A 14,613-nucleotide genomic window follows, 5' to 3' on the forward strand; every position below is an offset into this window, starting at 1 on the left:
GAATCTCTCATAGGCATATTGTCATCTGCATCCTTTCAGACACTCTACTAGGCATTGTAGAAGATCCTAGAAATAAAAGTCATGCTCCTTTCCCTCTAGGAGGTTGCTTCTTTGATAGAAGGAAAAGGTTCACTTTTATGCAATTACATTTATTTGTTTATATATTTGTGTGTGTGTGTGATAGTTCAGAAAAACAATAACTAAAATGGCAAAAGATAGAACTAAAGGCATTCCTGGGAGAGAGTCCAAGACTTGTCCAATTACTGTGCCTCAGGTCCACATTGTTGATCTGCTTTAGGTGGGTTGCTTTCCAAGGAAACACTCAGCAGGTGCTAACTTCCAGTCTTAGCATAGTCAAGCAGAAGCTTGGGTTTATCTGGTATTTTCAACTGTCTGAAGCTTAGAATCCTTCCATTAAACTTTGTAACCCCTCCCAACCTCCAAACACATTACATTGATTGGATCTTAGCAAAAAATCTAAATCAGATTGTAGCCTCAGGTATCATGCCTGGACAATAGCAAGATACCACTAGGCAAATACTTTAGGTCTAGATCAGAAGTGGGTCCTGCCCAGTAGAAGGCAATTATTACCATAAACTTAGAAAGACATTTACTTCCCTCTACTGTTAATCAACAAGCCATCAAGCATATACCCTGCTAAGAGTGGGAATGAGCAGAAGCCACGAGTTCAGATTTCAGGCAGGATGAAAGGCTGAGAGGTCAGAAATAGAGCTGAGTCCCATCGCGAAGATGGAGCTCCGAGGAGGGAAATAATCTACTGCCCACTTCACTTTTATCCTAAGCCTGCAGTGCTGATTATGTCCACAAGAATGTCAGAGGCAAATTAATTCTGCACCTGACTGCTTTGGAAAAAGAAGCTAGGATTTCACAACATCAGGTGAGAATTACCTGAGTTTCCAGAGTTTTACAACACTGGTGAGAGTTTCACTTTTTTTTTTCCCCTCATGGTATCCCCTTCCTAAGGCAAATAAAAAGTTGTGCAGTTGTACAAACGGCAACAAAACTCTACCATAAGAAACACATACAGAACTAAGAATTCCAGTTACTTTCCAAGTTCATCATATTTTTGTTAGTCCAAGATCACACTTGGAATCTCAGAAAATATCTCCACCGGAAACCCCGTCATCTTTCACAAACTGCCTACTTGCAAGCTTGTCAGCCACAATACACTAAAGGGAAGTTTTATGAAAAGATCTGTTCCATTTAGCATTTTAACCAAGCAAGAAATCTGATATTATGAAATGAAGAAATCATACTGGTTTAAAGTTGATAGTGGCCTTACAATAAGCTATTCCCAGCATCATTCACAGCTGCTTGGGTTAAAGACATTTGGATTTGGGGATCTGCCATCTACTAAATACCTCTTCTCCAATAAGTCAGTAATTTGCCCTCAAATGAGAATAATGACATTTTATGGTATGTTTCCTCTCATGTGCAAGTGCTGCCATTGTCAGCTACTTGCTTTCTGCTGGTCTGGAGCCTCCTACTAATGAGTTACACCTTTGTTCTTGTTGGAGCCACTGGTCCTCTTGCCTGATGGTTTTGCATATGACAGAGAGAGATTTACAGCTTCCTCCAACTCCCACTCACAACCCACCCAAAGTACTGGGTATTGAACTTTGGTACTGAAAATATAGGAACTTCCTCTCTGACCCTTGGTCAGATAGGGTCACAGACTACATCCACCCTATATGAAGGGAGCCAGAGCCTTTAATTGCATAAGATACAGTCACTGAAGTCTCATAACTGTACTGGAGATGTCAAATATACCATCTATTCCACCATGTCTCTTCTTGTGAGTGAGCTGTGCTCACGTCACAACTTAGGTATCATGACATAGTTCCTCCCCTTCCATATTGTGGCAAAGCTTATTAGAACTAAAAGAGATCACCTGACCCAAGCTTAGCCAATCAAATTCTTTCTTATGGGAATTTGAAACTGGGAGACAGAGCCACTAACCCATCTGTTCTGGGTACTTAACTTTGGTGGTCATATAGCACACTGTCTATATTATAAGAGTAAATAACTCTGAAGAGAAACAAGGAAATTGGTGGATACAAAGCTGAGATGCAATGCAAAATGCAAGAGATAGAGAAATCAATATTAACTGGATTTTGGCTCATGTTACACACTCAATGTGGGTCACCCTGGAGGCTGTGCTCACTGTGGTCTTTCAGGCAGGCTAACAGGAGATTTATCTTGACACATGCTTTCCAGATCACTGAGACAGGAAAAGGAAAGGTAGAAAATTGCACACCATCTCTAGTTTCCACCCCAAAGTGACAATGTCACATCTGCTTACATTCCATTAGCAATACCAAGTCACATAGCTCTAACTTCAAAGGGTGTGAGAAAATGAAATCCTACCATATTTCCAGAGGGAAGAAAAATTTAATATGACTTCCATGCCATCCTTAGGTTTTTTTCCCTCCAAATAAAAATATATAACCATCTTTTCTTGGCTTCCTGCTCTTCTCTGAAACTGTTCTTATCATGGTCACTAGTGACTGATATTTGTTAAATCCAATTAACAAATATTTTAGTTCTTATTTTACCTTCTCTTCCACCTGTCTCTCTCTCTCTCTCCCCACACCTCACCTTTGCTGTGATAAATTATTCCCTAACCTCATCATTTTCTCCAGCTCAGGCTTCAGTGATACCACGGCTTCCCTTCAATATCCTTATCCATTTCGTCTCCTTTCCCTTCTTACAACATCCACACATCCAAATGCTCCCTGTGGCCTGGTAAAATCAGTTCCTTATTATTCCTTACTGAATTATACCACCATTCTCCAGTCACCGAAATCAAAAGTCTGGGAGTCATCTATAGCTTCCTCCTTTCCTTTTTCTACCCTATATTTTTGGTGACCAGATCCTTGCTATGAGTTCTCACTTGGTTTACTACAATAGCCTCCTAAAGGTTCTCCTGCCACCAGCATTAGCCCATGAGTCTTATTCTGCACAAATGATTAGGGTCATCTTTCTAAACATAATTATGTCACTCCCATGCATAAACTTTAATAGTTTCTAGATGGCAGAGACTATTGTCCAAAATCCTTGAAGTGCTTTATAAGGTCTTCAAGATCTGCCCATGATTACTTCACCAGTTATATTTATTGCCTTCGCCCTCTGAATTATGCTCTGAATTACCTGTATTCCCCAGAACAGTGCCCGATGATTCAACTCTCCATGTCTTTAAGCATGTGGTATTTAATAGACACCTTTCCTTCCTATTCAGGTTAACTCTTCTGAGACTTAGCTCACTTATCATTCCTTCCAAGAAGCCTTCTTTGATCCTCCCCGTCCTGATCAGAATCTCCCTGCTATGTGTTCTAAGAATACTTGAGCTTACCTCAGTCTCAAGAGTAGGTTATCACAACTATAATTTTCTATTCAACATTTCATCTTTATTCCCTACTATGAGTTCCATAAGGACTCAGTTTTACTGATTTTTGTGTACTCAGGATCTAATACAGTGCCTGACACACATTGAAAGCTCAATAAATACCCATTAAATGAATTAATTAATCAATAAAGCCTTTTATTCTTAACGAACACCAAATTCTGAAACTGTGCTCAGGGAGGTACAAAGGAGAAAAACTATAGGGTGTATATATATAATATATATACACACATATATATCACCTTAAGCTGATATATGCATAAACGGTCTTTATAATTACCTCCACAAAGTAATTACCCAGCAATGATGCCCTCCCCAGGATCTCTGGATAGTTCATGCTTCACTTTGTCCTTCTGTGATACCACCTTTCTTTTGCCTTTGAGATTTACTTTGAGGGACAAGTGGCTTATCTTGTACTAAGGGTTCATATTCCTTAGAATTGTGTGTTAACTTGTCCTTATAAACTAAACATATTTATTGAAGGCATACGTGTTGGTTTCCCTGGAGATGCAAAATTCCTGCCCTCAAGGAGTTACAGCCTAAGCAGGGAGCTAAATTCTCAGCTAAATGGAAAGAGCACTTACTATAAAGAACAGCACTGCAGAATAGGAAACAGATTAAGAGCTGAAGTCTGCACATCTCAATCTGAGTCTTAGTTTTGCCTACTATCACACAACACCTGACCAGCATTTACCTCTTTTCTGACTTCATTTTCTCATTTGTAAAATGTGTAAAATAACAAGATAATATTAAAAGATAAAATGTAGGTTATGATAATAATAGTAACAATCACATATGATGTTTGATAGGAAAGTACTTTATAGTAATAGCTATCATTTACTGCATTTTACTACAAATCACTTAGATTTTTTTTAGCCCTTTATTTGAATATAATTGCTTTACACTGTTGTGCCAGTTTTTGCTGTACAACAAAGTGAATCAGCTGTATTTATACATATATCACCATATCCCCTCCCCCCTGAAACTCCTTCCCACCCTCCCTACCCCAGCCCTCTAAGTCATCACCCATCATTGAGCTGATCTCCCTGTGTTATGCAGCAGCTTCCCACTAGCTATTTTACATTTGGTAGTGTGTATATGTCAATGCTACTCTCTCACTTCATCCCAGCTTTCTGTTCAGCTCTCTTCAGTGGCCACTGGACAGGGTCTCACAAACGTGAGGACACGCACTTTTCCTGGAAAGGGAAATCACTTAGATTTTACATTCACATTCTTAATTTCATCTAACAAGCCAATGTAGCATTATACTCTCCATGATACAGATAGAGAAATAGTGGTTCAGAGCAGTTATGTAACGCATCCAGGATCACACAGCTGGAGAGAACAGACCAGGATTAAAACCCCAATCTGTATCACCCAAAAGCCAGGGGTGCTAACCATTATACTACACTGCCTACTTCCAAACTGCCATGTAAATGTAAATTACGTACTCAATTGTTCATATATAAGCACTATGATGAAGTACAGCATGTGCTATAAATGAAAATTGCCAATTAGCCAAATTGCTTACATTTTCCTATCTGTAAAATGAGTGAGTTAGATCATATTACATGAGACACTGTATCAAGCACTCTGCACAGCAGAGAGTACTTATTCGAAAATGCTAGCTATCATTGTTATTAGATCATTGTTAAGTTCCTTTCTCCATCAGCTTCCTAGAACTCTGTATCATTTCATTCATATACAATTTTGTCAAAGGGCTAGGGTAAAAAAGCATGGGATTTATATCAGAAGATAAAAACTTTTAAACTAGGCACTTATTTATGGAGGCATGGCTTAGCTGGGTCCTCTTCTTAGGGTCTTCTGAGATAGCAATCAAGGTGTCAGCAGGACTGTTTTCTCACCTAGGCTTCACTGAGGAAGAATCCACTTCCAGACTCAGGTTGTTGACAGAATTTATTTTCTTATAGCTGTAGCACTGAGGTCAAGCTTCTTGCTAGCTTTGGAGGGAAACTGCCCTAAGTTCCTTGCCACATGGACACTCCCAATATGGCTGCTTATTTCATCAAGTTAATAATGAAATTCTCTAGCAAAACCAATTCTTAAATAATGTAACATAATCATGCAAGCCATATTCCATTCCCTTTGCCATAGCCTATTGGTTAGAAACAAGTCACTAGTCCATCCATACTCAGAGCAGGGCAATGGACAAAGGCATGCATATCAGCAAACATGAATCATGGAGCCCATCTTAGAGTCCTGGAGTTTAAAGATTCTATCCAATAATTTTACACAGCCTTAACTTAAGCAAAATGTACTAGCCTGGCCCCCCAACCCAGCAGCCATCGTTGTTGCCATGTCCTGCCTGCCCGTCTGCTATACATGGTGGGGTGTTGCTCCAGGACTTTGCTTCTGACTTTGTAAGTGTGCACGTCTCCTTGTGTGATTCTGAATGATTAGAGTTGTTTTCACCACCAATCTTGGGGATCGGTCTGCCCTTTCCCTTTCTTCCCTTTTTTCTTAATTTTTTTCCTTGCTCTCCTTCTACCTCCTTTTCCTCCGCACCGTGCAGCTGCCAGGGTCTTGGTGCCCCAGCCAAGGCCAAACCTGGACCTTTGAGACAGCAGAGTGGAGTCTAGGACATTGGACCATCAGAGAACTCCTGACCCCATGGAATATTAATCAGCAAGTGCTCTCCCAGAGTCCTCACTCTCAACAACAAGCTCCAAACCCAATCAAAGGCCAGCAACCTCCAGTGCTTGGCACCTCAAGCCAAACAGAACAGAGATAAGAGGAATTTCTACTAAGCAGAATAGGGAAAGGAGACAGCAAACACGATAAATTGGACAAAATGAGAAAACAAAGAAACACCTCACAGGCAAAGGAGCAAGATGAAAATCCACAAGACCAAATAAATGAAGAAGAAATTGGAAAATTGCCTGAAAAAGAATTCAGATTAATGATAGTAAAGATTCAGAATCTCGATAACAAAATAGAGAAAATACAAGAAACAGTTAAGGACCTAGAAGAACTAAAGAGCAAACAAACAGTAATGTACAACACAATAGCTGAAATTAAAAATACTCTAGATGGTATAAACAGCAGATTAACTGAGGCAGAAGAACGAGAAAGTGAGCTGGAAGATAGAATGGGGGAAATAACTTTCACAGAGCAAAAAAAGAAAAAATAATAAAAAGAATGGAAGACAGTCTCAGAGACCTCAGGGATAATATTAAGCATACCAACATTCGAATCATAGGTGTCCCAGGAGAAGAAAAAAAGAAAGCGTTTGAGAAAATATTTGAGTAGATTATGGTGGAAAACTTCCCTCACATGGGAAAGGAAAGGAAATAGTAACCCAAGTCCAAGAAGGGTAAAGAGTCCCATACTGAATAAACCCAAGGAGAAACACACCAAGGCACATATTAATCAAACTAACGAAAATTAAACACAAAGAAAAAATATTAAAAGCAGAAAGAGAAAAGCAACAAATAACATATAAAGGAAAACCCATAAGGAAAACAGCTGATCTTTCTGCAGAAACTCTGTTGACCAGAAGGGAGTAGCCAGAGATAAAGTCTTGAAAGAGAAAAACCTACAGCCATGAATACTCTACCCAGCAAGATTCTCATTCAGATTTGAGGGAGAAATCAAAAACTTTACAGACAAGCAAAAGTTAAGAGAAGTCAGCACCACTAAACCAGCCTTACAACAATTGCTAAAGGAACTCCTCCAGGCAGTAACACAAGACAAGAAAAAGACCTACAAAAACACAGCCAAAACAATTAAGAAAATGGTAATAGGAACATACATGTCAATAATTACCTTAAATGTGAATGGATTAAATACTCCAACCAAAAGACACAGACTGGCTGAGTGGATACAAAAACAAGACCGTTATATATGCTGCCTACAAGAAACCCACTTCAGACCTAGGGATACATACAGACTGAAAGTAAGGGGGTGGAAAAAGATATTCCATGCAAACGGAAGTCAAAAGAGAGCTGGAGTAGCAATACTCATATCAGACAAATTAGATCTTAAAGTAAAGACTATTACAAGAGACAAGGAAGGACACTACATAATGATCAAGGGATCCATCCAAGAAGAAGATATAACAATTGTAAATATCTATGCACCCAACATAGGAGCACCTCAATACATAAGGCAGATGTTAACAGCCATAAAAGGGGAAATCAATAGTAACACAAAAATAGTAGGAGACTTTAACACCTCACTCTCACCAATGGACACATCATCCAAACAGAAAGTAAATAAACAGAAGCTCTAAATGAGACATTAGACCATCTTCACTTAACTGATATTTATATGACATTCCATACAAATACTACAGGATACACTTTCTTCTCAAGTGCACATGGAACATGCTCCAGGATAGATCATATCTTGGGGCATAAATCAAGCCTCAGTAAATTCAAGAAAATTGAAATCGTATCAAGCATCTTCCCTGACCACAATGCCATGGGCCAAGATATCAATTACAGGAAAAAAACTGTAAAAAATACAATCACATGGAGGCTAAACAGTATGCTATTAAACAATCAAGAAATCACTGAAAAAAGTCAAAGAAGAAATCAAAAATTACCTAGAAACAAATGACAACGAAAACACAAAACCTATGGGACGCAGCAAAAGCAGTTCTAAGAGGGAAGTTTATAGCAATACAATCCTACCTCAAGAAACAAGAAAAATTTCAAATAAACAACCTAACGTTACACCTAAAACAATTAGAGAAAGAACAAAACTACCCCAAAGTGAGCAGAAGGAAAGAAATCATAAAGATCAGAGCAGAAATAAATGAAAAAGAAAGGAAGGAAAAAATAGCAAATATCGATATAACTAAAAGCTGGTTCTTTAAGAAGATAAATAAAATTGATAAACCATTACCCAGACTCATCAGGAAAAAAAAGGGAGAAGACGCAAATCAACAGAATTAGACATGAAAAAGAAGTAACAACTGACATCACAGAAATACAAAATATCATGAGAGACTACTACAAGCAACTATATGCCAATCAATTGGATAACCTGGAAGAAATGGATACATTTTTAGAAAAGTACAATCTTCCAAGACTGAACCAGGAAGAAATAGAAAATATGAACAGACCAATCACAAGTACGGAAATTGAGACTGTGATTAAAAATCTCCCAACAAACAAAGGCCCAGGACCAGATGGATTCACAGGTGAATTCTATCAAACATTTCGAGAAGGGCTAACACCTATCCTTCTCAAACTCTTCCAAAATATTGCACAAGGAGGAACACTCCCAAACTCATTCTACAAGGCCATCATCACCCGGATACCAAAACCAGGCAAAGATGTCACAAAAAAAGAAAATTGCAGACCAATATCACGGATGAATATAGATGCAAAAATCCTCAACAATATACTAGCTAACAGAATCCAACAGCACATTAAAAAAATCATACACCATGATCAAGTGGGGTTTATCCCTGGGATGCAAGGATTCTTCAATATATACAAATCAATCAATGTGATACACCATATTAATAAATTGAAGGATAAAAACCATATGATCATTTCAATAGATGCAGAAAAAGCTTTTGACAAAGTTCAATATCCAGTTATGATAAAAACTCTCCAGAAAATGGGCATAGAAGGAAGTTACCTCAACATAATAAAAGCCATATATGACAAATCAACAGCCAATATCATTCTAAATGGTGAAAAACTGAATGCATTCTCTCTAAAGAGAGGAAAAAGACAAGGGTGCCCACTCTCAGCACTACTATTCAACATAGTTGTGGAAGTGTTAGCCACAGCAATCAGAGGAGAAAAAGAAATAAAAGGAATCCAAATTGGAAAAGAAGTAAAATTGTCACTCTTTGCAGATGACATGATATTATACATAGAAAACCCTAAAGATTCTACCAGAAAACTGCTAGCACTAATCAATGAATTCAGTAAAGTAGCAGGATACAAAATTAATGCACAGAAATCTCTTGCATTCCATACACTAACAAGGAAAGAGCAGAAAGTGAAATTAAGGAAACTCTCCCATTTGCCACTACAACAAAAAGAATAAAATATCTAGGAATAATCCTGCCTAAGGAGGCAAAAGTCCTGTACACAGAAAATTATAAGACACTGATGAAAGAAATCAAAGATGATACAAACAGGTGGAGGGACAAACCCTGTTCCTGGATTAGAAGAATCAACATTGTGAAAATGACTGTACTACCCAAAGCAATTTACAGATTCAACACAATCCCTATCAAATTACCAATGGCATTTTTCACAGAACTAGAACAAGAAATCTTACCATTTGTATGGAAACACAAAAGATCCCAAATAGCCAAAGCAATCTTGAGAAGGAAAGATGGAGCTGGAGGAATCAGGTTTCCTGATTTCAAACAATACTACAAGGCTACAGTGATCAAGACAGTATGGTACTGGCACAAAAACAGAAATATAGATCAATGGAACACAATAGAGAGACCAGAGATAAATCCACCCACATATGGGCACCTTATCTTCAACAAAGGAGGCAAGAATATACAATAGAAAAAAAGACAGCCTCTTTAATAATTGGTGCTGGGAACATTGGACAGCTACATGTAAAAGAATGAAATTAGAACACTTCCTAACACCATACACAAAAATAAACTCCAAATGGATTAAAGACCTACATGTAAGGCCAGACACTATAAAACTCTTAGAGGAAAACATAGGTAGAACACTCTATGACATAGATCCAAGCAGGATCCTTTTGGACCCACCTCCTAGAATAATGGAAATAAAATCAAGAATAAACAAATGGGACCTCATGAAAATTAAAAGCTTTTGCACAGCAAAAGAAACCATAAACAAGACTAAAAGGCAACCCTCAGAATGGGAGAAAATATTTGCCAACGAAGCAACTGATAAAGGATTAATCTCCAAAATACACAAGCAGCTCATGCAGCTTAATACTAAAAAAGCAAATAACCCAATCCACAAATGGGTGGAAGACCTAAATAGACATTTCTCCAAAGAAAACATGCAGATGGCTAACAAACATATGAAAAGATGCTCAACATCACTACTCATTAGGAAATGCAAGTCAAAGCCACAATGAAGTATCACCTCACACCAATCAGAATGGCCTTCATCAAAAAAACTAAAAACAATAAATGCTGGAAAGGGTGTGGAGAAAAGGGAACCCTCCTGCACTGTTGGCAGGAATGTAAGTTGGCACAGTCACTATGGAAAACAGTTGGAGGTTCCTTAACAAACTAAAAATGGAACTACCATATGACCCAGCAATCCCACTACTGGGCATTTACCCAAAGCAAACCATAATCCAAAAAGAAACATGTACCATAATGTTCATTGCAGCACTGTTTACAATAGCCCGGATATGGAAGCAACCTAAATGCCCATCAACAGATGAATGAATAAAGAAGATGTGGCACATATATACAATGGAATATTACTCAGCCATACAAAAGAATGAAATTGAGATATTTGTAATGAGGTGGATAGACCTAAAGTCGGTCATACAGAGTGAAGTAAGTTAGAAAGAGAAAAACAAATACCGTATGCTAACTCATATATATGGAATCCAAAAAAAAAAAAATGGTACTGATGAACCCAGTCACAGGGCAAGAATAAAGATATAGATGTTGAGAATGGACTTGAGGATACAGGGTTGGGGCAGGGGGAGCAATGAGGAAGCTGGGACGAAGTGAGAGGGTATCTTTGACATATATACACCACCAAATGTAAAATAGATAGCTTGTGGGAAGTTCCTGCACAACATAAGGAGACAAACTCAATGATGGGTGATGACTTAGAGGGCTGGGATAGGGAGGGTGGGTGGGAGTCACAGGAGGGTGGGGATATGTGTATAAATACAGCCGATTCATTTTGTTGTACCTTAAAAATTGGCACAACATTGTAAAGCAGTTATATTCCAATAAAGAGCTTAAATTTAAAAAAGAATAAAACAGGAAAAAAAAATGTACTAGCCTAACCACAGTTCTACAATATACACATAAAATGGGCACATCTGGCCAATATAAGAGAAAACAATATTCCGTTATTGGTTGCCCTATATATCATTTTATTTACGTATTTTTCACTTTCTCGCAGGCTATTTTGACAGGAGATAGAGCATCATGAAGGGCATTCTGTTATACCAACTCTAGGATTACCTTTTACTTCTGTTCTTGTACAATTTTGCTGATTTTACTATTTTAATCAAATCCCAAGAGAATACTGGTTCCACACTACTGGCCCCTCCTCTAGAATTATGCTGGAAAACAAACTTCTAAATATTAATTTCTAAATCATCTTAGAAGTACCAACCAACATATTTAGCTTATTGTAGCCTCATAACAATGTGAGCACATATAATGGCTGTCTCATTTTTTTTTTTCTCAGTTTAGCATATACCAAGCTTATGTGGTAATATAACAGCTTTGGAGAGGAAGTGGCAATTCTATGAGAAACTGAAGCCCTCAAGGTCACATACACCTCTGCAACTGAGGGACTCCCTAGTCTGATACCTACTATTCTCTCATTACCCTCAGATAATTTGATAATTAAGTTATTTGAATGATACCCCCAAAGAACTTCAAATCTCCAAGGAAAGATTTTCATTCCAATAAGTGCATTCTAAAGAATATTGCTTAAACAAAAAATAAGAATTTGGGATTTTAAAAATATCACTATATTGATTTTCTTCAAATTTCCTGGGTGCAAAAATCATCTTTTACTAGATTATTCAAGATCAGATTAAATCTCTCTTTGTTGAGAATTTAAGGGAGAAAGCCTATGATCTGAGATTAGATTAGATTAGTTCAAATTTTCTGAACTTGCTTAGTTTCTTCTTTTGTAATATTTGAAAAATCCCCACCATAGGATTTTTATAAGAATTTATGAGCTCAGTCAGATGGGCGCAGACACGCTTCTGGAAGTAACATCATAATGGCTGCCCGAGGAGAACCCCAAGTTCAGTTCCAACTTGTATTTGTTGGTGATGATGGTACTGGAAAAACTGTTGATATACTTGTGAAACATCATCTGACTGATAAATCTGAGAAGAAGTATGTAGCTACCTTGTGTGTTGAGGTCCATCCCTCTGTATTCTATACCAACAGAGGTCCTATTAAGTTCAATGTATGGGATACAGCTGGTCAGGAGAAATTTGGTGGACTAAGAGATGGCTATTATATCCAAGCTCAGTGTCCCATTATAATGTCTGATGTAACATCGAGAGTCACTTACAAGAACATGCCTAACTGGCATAGAGATCTGGTGGGGATCGTGTTGTATGGCAACAAAGTGGATAATAAGAACAGAAAGGTTAGGGCAAAGTCAATTGTCTTCCACCGAAAGAAGAATCTTCAGTACTATGACACTTCTGCCAAAAGTAACGACAACTTTGGAAAGCCCTTCCTCTAACTTGCTAGAAAACTGACTGGAGACCCTAACTTGGAGTTGGTCACCATGCCTGCTCTCGCCTGGCCAGAGGTGATCATGGACCCAGCCTTGGCAGCAGTACCGGCGTGATTTAGAGGCTGCTCAGACAACTGCTCACCCGGATGAAGATGATGACCTGCAAGAAAGTGAAGCTGGAGCCCAGCGTCAGAGAAGTCTAGTTTTATAGGCAACTGTCCTGTGATGTCATTGGTGCAGCATGTTTGCCACTTTATTATATAGCTAGGCAGAACATGTGCTTAATCTCTGGGATGCTGAAGAAGATGAATGGGTTTCGGAGTGAATGTGGCAGTTAAAAAAATACCTTCATTTTTTGGACCTGCATATTTAGCTGTTCTGGAACACAGTTGTATCCTCCGTGAGTTTAAAATATAAGACTGCTACAGTGACATCACAATATTCAGTGGTGGAATCTTGTTACTGTCATTCCCATTCCTTTTCATTTGGAATCAGAATAAAGTTTTATTTCAAATTAAAAAAAAAAAGAATCTATGAGATTTTCATGAGAATTAATAAATATAAATATAACAAATATAACAAATATAATAAAAATAAATATAATAACAAATATAAAGTATATAAGATTGTGACTGGTACCACCTAAGATTTTAAAAGTCTATAAATTATAGCTCTTCATAGCTTGAAGCTGGATAGGACTAGATAGAAAGCCCTGCATCTACAGATGGGGTTTATTTAACCGGTTATCTTCAACTCTAATTGGCAATTTCTCTGACTCTCTCATACCTGGCCTAGCTACTTCCATGACTTGATTCCTTTTTCTCCTGACTTCCATGATTTCTGATAACCCTTCGCACCACTACTCATCCTTCTCTCTATTCCCACTCCCAACACACCCAAGGAAAGCTTTTATCATCTGGCCTCAGTCATGCTCACTTAGAAAGCACTCTGCTGCCCCCATCAGTCACTGTGAGGGAATGCCCACAACCTCCAGACAAGTTCTTTTTCTCCCAATAAACCCTGAATATTTGGTTTGCATCGGGTTCCAGTAAAAGGAAAGTTAATCTGAATCTTACGGTAGCGAAAATATAAAAAACCTATTCAGTTTTATGAATTTTTATGGGTAGGCAGTGCCATTTTATCCTGAAGTATGTTTCTAAGGTAGTAGCAGAGAGTGGAAGAGAGACTCCTAATTCAAGCAAACCCTTTAATTACAAAGAAGGCAGGGCCTTTTAATGAATTCCAAGAACACAGAACGGCCTTGGACCTATTTGAGCAGCTATAACAAACTCTAAAATACCATAGCCTAGGTGACTTAAACAACAAACATTTCTCATAGCTCTGAGAAACTGGGAAGTCCAAGATCAGGGTGCCAGCAGTTTTGGTGTCTAATGGGAACCCATTTCTTGGTTCACAGACAACCATCTTCTCACTACATCCTCACATGGTTGATGGGGGTCTCTTTTATAAGGGCACTAATTCCATTCATGAGGGCTCTATCCTCATGACCTTATCACCTCCCTCACTTCCAAGTACCATCACACTGGGGATTAGGTTTCAACAAATGTATTTGGGGGGGACAAAAACATTAAGTCTATAGCACCTTTTGACTAAGTGAAATAATGATAAATTGGTATTATGTAAAGCCTGTTGAATTTGTAGCTTAATCCTTCTCCCCACCCCCCCCAAAAAAAGGAGACAAAAGAGAGAATAAGAGAGAAAATCATGCAGAACAATGATTAAGAAAGTGATTAAGAACTTTGAAGTCAAATAGACCTGATGTTGATCTTCTTGAAAACCAGC

General features: G+C 38.2%; 1 pseudogene; it reads left to right on the forward strand.

The window, feature by feature from the left end:
* The first annotated feature begins 12,339 nt into the window (after window positions 1-12,339).
* On the forward strand, window positions 12,340-13,021 carry LOC130857682 (GTP-binding nuclear protein Ran-like; annotated as a pseudogene).
* Window positions 13,022-14,613: the final 1,592 nt, after the last annotated feature.

This window comes from Hippopotamus amphibius, chromosome 7, assembly GCF_030028045.1.
Source record: "Hippopotamus amphibius kiboko isolate mHipAmp2 chromosome 7, mHipAmp2.hap2, whole genome shotgun sequence".
In the NCBI taxonomy this organism is placed as follows: domain Eukaryota; kingdom Metazoa; phylum Chordata; class Mammalia; order Artiodactyla; family Hippopotamidae; genus Hippopotamus; species Hippopotamus amphibius.